This window comes from Amborella trichopoda, chromosome 3, assembly GCF_054954075.1.
Source record: "Amborella trichopoda isolate Santa Cruz 75 chromosome 3, AtrichopodaSantaCruz75HAP2 v2.0, whole genome shotgun sequence".
Lineage (NCBI taxonomy): Eukaryota > Viridiplantae > Streptophyta > Magnoliopsida > Amborellales > Amborellaceae > Amborella > Amborella trichopoda.
The window spans coordinates 15,561,210-15,570,986 of record NC_142338.1 but is presented as its reverse complement, the minus strand read 5'-3'; positions in this window follow the sequence as shown (position 1 = coordinate 15,570,986).

Here is a 9,777-nt window from a genome sequence, read left to right as displayed (position 1 = left end):
TTGAATTCTGGTTAAGATTTGATTGTAACTTATCCCATTATTGTTGTACAAACGATTATATATATCTCACCCATAGCTCACCAAAGTGTGTGTGGATGTTTATCAATTGTATTCCCTTTATTCAATTTTATACTTATGATTAGTTTATGCTTAAATTCATTGTATTACATAATAAGAAAATGGTTGATATAAAGAAATAAACTATAAAAAAATGGTGAAACTAAACCAATAATAGGAACCACTTTCATTCATAATACCTCTTAAGGAGATCAATGATAGATATAATACTCAATGATAGATATAACACTCATCCATTTAGGGATCACCCTTTTCTCATCATGAGAGGGGGATATCTAAGAAATAGATGAGCCTCCAATAAGAGATGCATGACCTCCTAGAGAGAGGCTATTTTGTCATAGGGCTTTGTGACGGTTGACTTTCTACTTCTAGATGGGTATGTATTAGTTACTATCAAGGTTCTATTTCTGGTTGAGTTGTAGTGGTGGGGAAGAGAGAGATTAATCGGCAATATTGTTTGGTCGAAATAGGGAGTTTAAAATAGAAAATAAATGATGTTTTAGAAACATTTTCAGAGAGATGTCTCTTGTAACTCGAAGGTATGATGGATTCTAATTTGAATGCAGCCCCTTTAGCTTGAACCATGTAAATCTTTATGTCATTTTGATGTATTATTGTTTTTTCTCTATTTTTCACATCAAATTTTTTTTTTTGTTATATTCACTTATTTCCCATTTAATTCATTATGTACATAATCTTAAACGAAATCCCAATAGCTAGGATCTCTCTCCTTGCAATCGAGACATTCTAAAAACCATATAATTCAATATTTTTCAAATTTAAATACAAAAAAAATTAGTTTCATAAGAGGATTATCCTCCTCTAGGAATAGATGTTTCACACTCCAATATTTGGTTAAGTATTATGGCCAACGAGTTAAATGGGCACCTTTTTTTTATTTTTTATAATACTATTAACATTGTATTAATGAGAGAAAAGTTACAGAGTTCCCCAAGGGACAATACATATCACTGAGCGATGTGACAAACAAAAGAAAACAACCTTAGCAAACTACAAATATTAGAAGATAAGGGAACAACTTACGCAATACTGGAATTTGGTGTGTGAAGGCTTGCAAAAATCTGGTGAAGTCCTACTCCGAGATGGCTCCTTGTTTAGCTAGGGGTCCAACCACTTGATTAGCCTCTATGCAGATATGAGTTTCAGATATCTGCATATGCTTGCAAAGATCAAAAACGTCATCAAAGATTTGCCAAAGTCTCCATGGTGGGGTTGATTTGTGAGAAGCTAGGAAATGATATTTTTGGAATCCCCTTCTATTGAGACCCCAAAAGTGGTTGAAGAGCTTGAGGCCTTCTAAGAGGGCTCGTCCTTCAGCCTCCGTGGAATCTTATAACAAAACCCCTTATGCCTTAAATTCTTGTGGGCGGTCCAATGCCCCATGATAGATTAGGTAAGGTAGCAAGATGCCTTGTAAGTTATGGCAACAAGGAAAACATTCTTATGGGTGTTGAATGCCCATTACATTTTGTTTTGACTGTTTTGGGCAGCGATGGCCCTCAGCATTTGACGCGTTCATGTCCTCCAACATACTCATGACTAGCGTAATGAATTCTTATACTCTCATCCTAGAGGTGGTGATATTCATATACAATTAGGTTTGCCAAATGGGTTGGGCCAACGTGTAGGCTTGAATGCAGTGTCGGGCCGGGCCGGGATGGGCTCATAGGCCACACTTTTCGGCTTGTTTGTCAAGCCGGGGTCAACTATACTAGGGCCAAGGAATTTATGGGCTGGGCACGTGCAACCCTCGCTATGGTTATGCCTAGCTCCAAAATTCATCACACAATAGTCCAATTTAGGCCTGACAATAGGACGAGTGTCAGCCCACACCTAGCCCTAGTCCCCATAGGGTCGGCCCAAACCTGACCTAGCGAAAGGGGATCTGGTCCTATCAGGGATGGGCCCACATGAGCCAAACAAAATTGACAAAAAATAAAGGAAAAACTGAAAAAAGAATAGGGTTGTGATGGCCCAATTCTCAAGTTACATTTTGTGGCCCAGACCTAAGCTTTTTAGGGCCGGGTTGGGCCACCAGCCCATTGCCACCCCTTAATATAGTATTGTTTATAGTTTACATATTATAATCTTCAAAGTATGTGTATTATAGGGTATTGATCATGATCTTTATAATAGTATCTAGACTCTAACCTCTATATATGTTGACAATTATATCAGCAAGTAATTAAGCTTCTTATTTTATGGATTACAAGATATTGAGTTTTCTATTCTTTGAGATTACAGCTATAATGAGATTTTTCCAAAAAGACAAGAATTTTAACTCTATATATTTATGATAAACCAAAGTAATATCTATGAATTAGATATTGGTTTACTTTTTGTGGATGTAGGTGCTATTGCCGAACCACGTACATGTCTTGTTGATTTTTCTATCTCTTGTCACTATTTCCTTATTACAAATTCTACATGATATCAAAGCAAGTTGATCTATCAATAGTGATCCATTGCTAACAGGTGGTTTCTTCATCTCTCTTGATTGTGGAGAATATTTTACAAATGTAGACTTTCTCTTAATAGAGAAGAGGCTTCCCCTCCCCCCCCCCCCCCAAAATTGTTCACCTCCCACCGCATCTTGTTGTCCCGTTGCGTGCAACTAGCTATCTCATTTGCATCTTCACCTTGCTTGCATCTTCCTTTATTGCAAACTCAAGATGGGAAACTCGTTGCTTGCAACTTGCAGTCCCATTTGCATCTTGCTTTTTACTTGCGTCTTCCTTTCTTGCAAACTCAATATAGGAAATAAAGTGCCTACAAGTCCCATTAATCATCTTGTACTCAATATAGGAAATAGAGTGCATGCAAGTCCTGTTAATCTTACATCTTGTTGGAAAACATCATCTCCAGTTATCTCGTCGCTGGAAATAGAGTGCCAACAAATCTCGTTTGCTATCCCCACTTGCATCTTGCTGCAAGAATTCATCTCTAGATGCCTTGTCGCTCGAATCATCCTTATTGATCATGTAATGCAATGTAAGCAGCCTCAATTCCAAATCTAAGGTCTTGGTTTTAGGCAAAGCAAGCATTATAATGGCGCTTTTTAGGCAAAACAAGCAAATCACTTATTTGTTAAAACCCAATGCAAGGTTCAAAGCTTACAATCGCAATTATCTTAGATTCAGAAAATAACTCCAGCATGAAACTTATTATTTTTCATTTGAATGAATCTAATTATCTTGCTTGGTCGAAAGCTGTTTCTTGTTCTCTCTTTGGAAAATCTAAACTTGAACACATAACTAGGAAAAAAATCATGAATCTTGATTTCGAAACCTCTGAAGAAAGTGTTGATAAATCTTTCATGGTCGCTAATAATACGAAATATAAAACAAAAAAGCCTCAAAATAGTGGTGGAAGTAGAAACCCTAACAATTATCGCAAAGGTGTAAGGGGCCGTAGTAATAAAAGGCGTCCTAGATGTGATCCCTGCAACAATATATGACATGTGAATGATAAATATTAGGTATGGGCAAGCTCTCTATGCTTCCCCTATAGCATAGAAGTTCTATCCTCCCTTTTATCCAACTGTCCATTCTGAATGGAGGGCTAAGATTGTCCCAATCACAATGTCACGTCTCTACACTATTTTATTTTTGATTTTTTTTATAAACTATTTTGACACTAAATTTTGGACATCCATTCTCTATTAAACTCACACTAGCGAAAAATATAAAAAAAAAAATTCAGTAAAATAAAATGATCAAAATACCCCTGAAAGATTCAAGGGATATTTTGGTCATTATATTTTATCAAAAAACTTTTTTTAATATTTTTATAGGTGCACCCCAATGAGAAGATGGCACGTACTAAATTTCATATTCATACTATTTGTATAAAAAAAACTAAAAAAAATAATTTGAGATGTCGGATCTAAGATCAAACTGTGAGTGACTCTCTTGATCAAAATTTGACTGCTGGATGGTAGGGGGAGGATAGAGCTTCTATGTTATAGGAAAAGCATAGAAACCTTTCCCATTAGGTATTATACCCATACTTAATACCCATTAATAACACAACAACCAACATATTTATCATGTAAATTGCAACTACTCAAACCCATCATTGCAACTGTGATCGTTATTAGAAACCAAGGAACAACACTGATTCTTCTTTTGCACAGGATCCTTCTTCTTCATTGTCGGACATAAGTAACCCTTATGTTTTAATGTCTTCATGTAATACTTTTCTTTGAATAATAGAGGGGACTATATATCATATAACTAGTAACTTACAGTATTTATCCAACCTCAAAAACAATGAAAAAATGAACCTTGTGTCTATTGTTAATGGTTCCTTGATTCTTGTCCATGGTGTTGGTAATACCAAGTATTTCTCCAAATCTCATAACTCTGAAGTTCTTTTTATGTTATCATTTTCCTCTAACTGGATGTCTGTTAATGGAATTACTCTGCATGAATTGCAATGCTATTTTTTCTCTCAACTCTGTAACTTGCCAGGACTGGGCCACGGGGAGGAAGATTGATGAAGAAAGATAGTCTCATGGGCTATATTTATTTAATCAAGAAAATAAGGCTTTGGTTGCCAATCAAAATAATTTTTATATTAATAAATTGTGGAATTGAAGATTGGGACACCCTTCAAATAAAATTTTGAAAATCTTAATGCTCTTCTATCTTTAAACTCTCATTTTTGTGAGGTGTGTAAATTCTAAAAACAGATAAGACTTCATTTTCAGTTTTCTACATGTTTCAAAGGAACCCTTTCATTTCATACATTCTGATGTGTGGGGACCAACCCCAATTGATTCTTATGCTGACTTTAAATATTTTGTTACTTTTATTGATGATTGGTTTTGTGCAACTTGGGTATATTTATTGAAATAAAAACATAAGTTTAATATGTGCCCAAAGAATTTTCCAAACTGATTTCTACTCAATATAATAGCAAGTTTAGATTATGCGAACTGATAATGGTACATAGTATGTGAATAAAGCTTTTTCTGAGCATTTATTGATATTGGTATTATACACCAAATATTGTGTACTGGAACACTTTAGTAGAACAGAGTTACTGAAAGGAAAAAATAAACACTTTCAGAAGCTACAAGGTCTTTGATGTTTCTTATGTTCATGTTGCTAGGAGCAATAGAGATAAACTTGATAAACATTTCATGAGATGTATTCTGTTTGGAAACACCTCTACTTAAAATGGATACAAATGTTATGATCCTACAACCACAAAATATATATTCTCGAGATATTCAATTTGTTGAAACATAGTCTTATTTCCATGACACATTGAAAAGTGGTGTGGAAAATATGACTCCGAGGGAGCATTCAAGATGTTGTTTGTCTTTGCTTATTATTAGTACCGGTGATGTGTCCAACAATAATATTAGTATCAGTGATGCGTCAAACACCCCCGGAACAAGTCATAATGATCAAATCGAAGCTGAAAATACCTTTAAAACTCACCAAACTAGTTCATAAGAAGAAGACTCTGACGTGTTCCCACGTGATCCCCTCTTGCTTAAGTATTCTCTTATCTCTCAACCTTCCTCTAGACTTTAACATTTTTCTATTTACCATGTTGTTTTTTATCCTGTTCAAAATTACATTTCTATAAAAATATCTCTTCTAGCTATTTTGCATTTTTAGTTCTCGTTCTAATAATTTCGAGCCAAAGAATTTTCAAAATGCTATTTCTCAACCTGTGTGGAGGAATGCTATGAAAGAAGAACTTTATGCACTTGACAAGAATCATACTTGAGATATTGTCAAATTATATAAAAGAAAGAAAGCACTTGGATTTAGATAGATTTTTAAATCAAATATAATAGTGATGAGTCTGTTGTAAGGTATAAAGCTAGGTTAGTGGCCAAAGGATTTGCCCAAACTTATAAAGTCGACTATAACGAGACTTTTACACTAGTTGCCAAGATGAATATTGTTCGTATCATTTTGTCTATCGCAGTTAATTTTGGGTGGTCTTTGCATCAGATGGATATTAAAAATGCCTTCTTACATGCTAACCTTAAAGAGGAAGTCTATATGACTCTTCCTCCAAGCCATTCTAAAGAAAATGAGAAATGTCTTGTAAGCAAATTAAAAAAGGCATTGTATGGACTTAAACAATCACGTCGCACATCGTATGCCAAACTCAACTCAGCATTGATGTGTCGAGTTTCTTAGAAACTCAGTTGATTCAGTTGTATTCATTTATGAATGATGATATTATCACTACATGTAATGACAAAAAAAGAATCATGAAGCTTAAAAATTATATTCACAAGAAATTTGACGTCAAGGACCTTGGTAAAGTAAAGTCTTTTTCTCGATATTGCAGTAGAACATTAAAAAAAGGGACTCTTTATTTCTCAAAAGAGATATGTCTTATATTAATTGAAAAAAAACTGGGAAACTGGGAATCAAACATGTTGACTTCCATGTTGATATTAATTGCAAGCTTAATTCAACAAATAGAAAATCTCTTGAAGATATTGGTCGCTTTCAGAGACATGTGGGCAGATTGATTTATTTGACTGTAACACGACCATATATAATGTATGTGGTTAACCTTGTAAGCTGATTTATGCATGCTCTTAGATCATGCCATGTAGAAGCTATCAAAAGGATTCTCATATTTTAAGTCATCACCAGGCAGAGGTATTTGAATGAAATTGAACAGTCACACTAATATTATTGGTTATTCTAATGTTGACTGGGCAATTAATCCAATTGATAGGAGGTCAACTATTGGCTATTGTACATTGGTCGGAGGAAACTTGGTTACTTGGAAAAGCAAAAAATAAAATATAGTTGCTCGATCCAGTGCAGAGATCAAGTATAGAGCTATGACTTCAACTGCAAGTGAATTGATATGGATAAAATCACTACTTCGAGATATGAGATTTCCAACGGTCAATCCAATGGAGATGTTTTGTGATAATCAAGCAGCTATGCTTATAGCCTCTAATCCAAATTTTTACGAAAGAACCAAGCATATAGAAGTTGATTGTCACTTTGTAAGAGAAAAAGTTCAATAAAAAACATGTTCGAAGTGAAGATCAACTTGTAGACATGTTTACCAAAGCTATTGCAAAGACTAAGTTCCATCAGATACTGTCCAAGTTGGCTCCGTGGATATGTTCTCACTAGCTTGAGGGGGAGCGTTGACAGTTATAACAACAAGTTATTAAGCTTCATATCTTGTGGATTATAAGATATTGAGTTTCTTATAGTTTCATGTATTGGGTTTCCTATTTTGTGGGATTACAGTTGTATTGAGATTTCTTTCCTGAAAGACAACAATTCTAACTCTATATACCTTTTATGGATGTAGGCACCATTGCCAAATCACGTATATGTCTTGTTTCTCTCTCTCTCTCTCTCTCTCATCGTTACTCTCTTATCTCATCACTGCTTCCTTATTGCAAATTCTACAATAAGCTATTCGTATAAACTTTGAAGGTTATAGTCTATGGACCATTGCTTGAAAAAGTGGACTTGCCTATGTGGCAGAGTCTAAACTTAATAAATGGAAAAAAGAAGAAAACTAATAAAAAATTTGAAAAATTAAATAATATTAATCTTTAAAAAAATCCATTAAATTATCATGCATTTGATGAAATTTTTAAGCATTAAAGGGTTTTTCTATGAGAGTAGCACACATTCGTTCCACAATCTAAAATAGAGCACATAACAATGATGAGTACCTTAGGAGCAATCAAATCTTAAAATTAGTATATAGATAAACTTAACTCGATGTGAATGATGAGTAAGTTGAAAGTCATTCTGAGCGTCATGATCTCAATCATCATCATTATGAATATATCTGCATGGGTTTTAAGTCCCAAGACTAGGCTATCTCTCATGCTTGCCCTTGTCCTGCTACTCATGATCAGTTTCCAGCATCCTTGCTTCACCAAGAGTCATTTATATCAGTGGCCTCATCCAACTCTTCTACTCTTACATCTCTTCCTTTATCTTCTCATATTTCTCATCTTGTGCACCTATTTCTCATCCTCATCAGCAATGGGGCTCAGCTCTTCTTTGAATTCATTCTTATTAAAACTTTATTTCTCGTCCTTATCAGTAATGGGGCTTATCTCTTTTTTGAATTCATTCATATTAAAAAGTTAACTTATTAGTTTCAGTGGGGAAGACATGCCCTTATCCATTTTTTCAAATAGTTTAGAAGTTAGATTTTTTAAGGTATTAATGGGATGGTGTTAGTGAGAATGGAAACCACAACCTAATAACTCGGGTATGGAGCTGCGACCACCACGACCCTAGCCCCTTTTTTTTTATATTATCCAAGTTGATTGGCCCTTTCTTACCCGTTGCTTTTAGATGTTCAAATTGTTATGGATGTAGACTAGATTTTAAAGACTAACAATAGTCCACTTGTTTATCCACTTGGTTTTCCAATATCAAAACAATTTTTTTTGATGGATTTTGAGGTGCACCTTAATTCTACATTTTAAGGTAGCTAACCAATGAGACAACTCAACATCTTTTCCTATCTTGTCCTTTTGTTCATCTTTAGAGTTGGGCCCGTCAAAATCTCAATCTTTTTTTACATGTTCCTCAAAATATAAGGGTCATAATTGATCATTGGCTTTCTCTCGGTATTTCGAAGATGGGTATTATTTTATAGAGATCTATTTGGATTAGTATACCATGCAGTGTGTGGAAGGAAAGAAATAGAATGGTCTTTGATGCTATCAATACAAATGTATTAACATAGAGATCAAATATTATGACGGCGGCAGTAGATTGGTTATCTTCTTATAAGGATAGTGGCATCATCCCAAAAAGCCATATCATCTCAAACCCTATATGAATGACGACTTTGGAGGTGAACAAACCATTCGAAGAGCTGTTGTTTGGAAACTACAATCTCCTAATGCGCTTAAACTCATTTTTGATAGTAGCTCATTTGGTAACCTAAGTGCAACTGGCTTTAGTGGACTCATTAGAAATAGTGGGGCCAACATCATTTATTCATACTCAGGCCCTTGTGGTATGTCGACAATGAACGAGGCCGAAATTCGTGGTTTACAGGAAGGACGGAAATTGATCTCAACGTTGGACGTAGATGTGATTATTGAAAGTAACTCGGTAAATGTTATAACTTGAAGCAAAGAAGAAGCCAATATTCCATGAAGGTTAAAATCTATTTTTCATGAGATCAGAGATATTTTGGTGGTACTAAATACTGAAATTCATCATTGCAGTCGGGAGGCTTATGAAGAGGTGAATGCTTTAGCCAAGGGAGGAGTCAATTGCCCTTCATTGGTGGTGACGTGTTTTCAATACTTCATCTTTTTCTTAAATTTGTGCTTTTTCAAAATCGAAATTTTTAAAATTTTTAGTTTATCAAAAACTGAAAAGGGTAGTTTCATTTTTCTTTTTTTTAAAAAAAATTGTCATGAAGTTGAAAAGATGGACATATCTACAATAACAGAAACTAACAAGTATTTTCGTAATAACAAAAAATAAACAGATATTTACATAATTCCCCCCCAAAAAAAAAAAAAAATGGCAATCTTATATACACTTTTTTCCTTTCATTTATTTTAGTACTGCTGCATAGTACCTACTCCCTTGCTCAAAACACCTCTTTAAAAGGATTTTTTTAATCTAAAATTTTAAGAACCATAAAAAAATTACTAGATGATTATTTCTGAAAGAAAAAAAT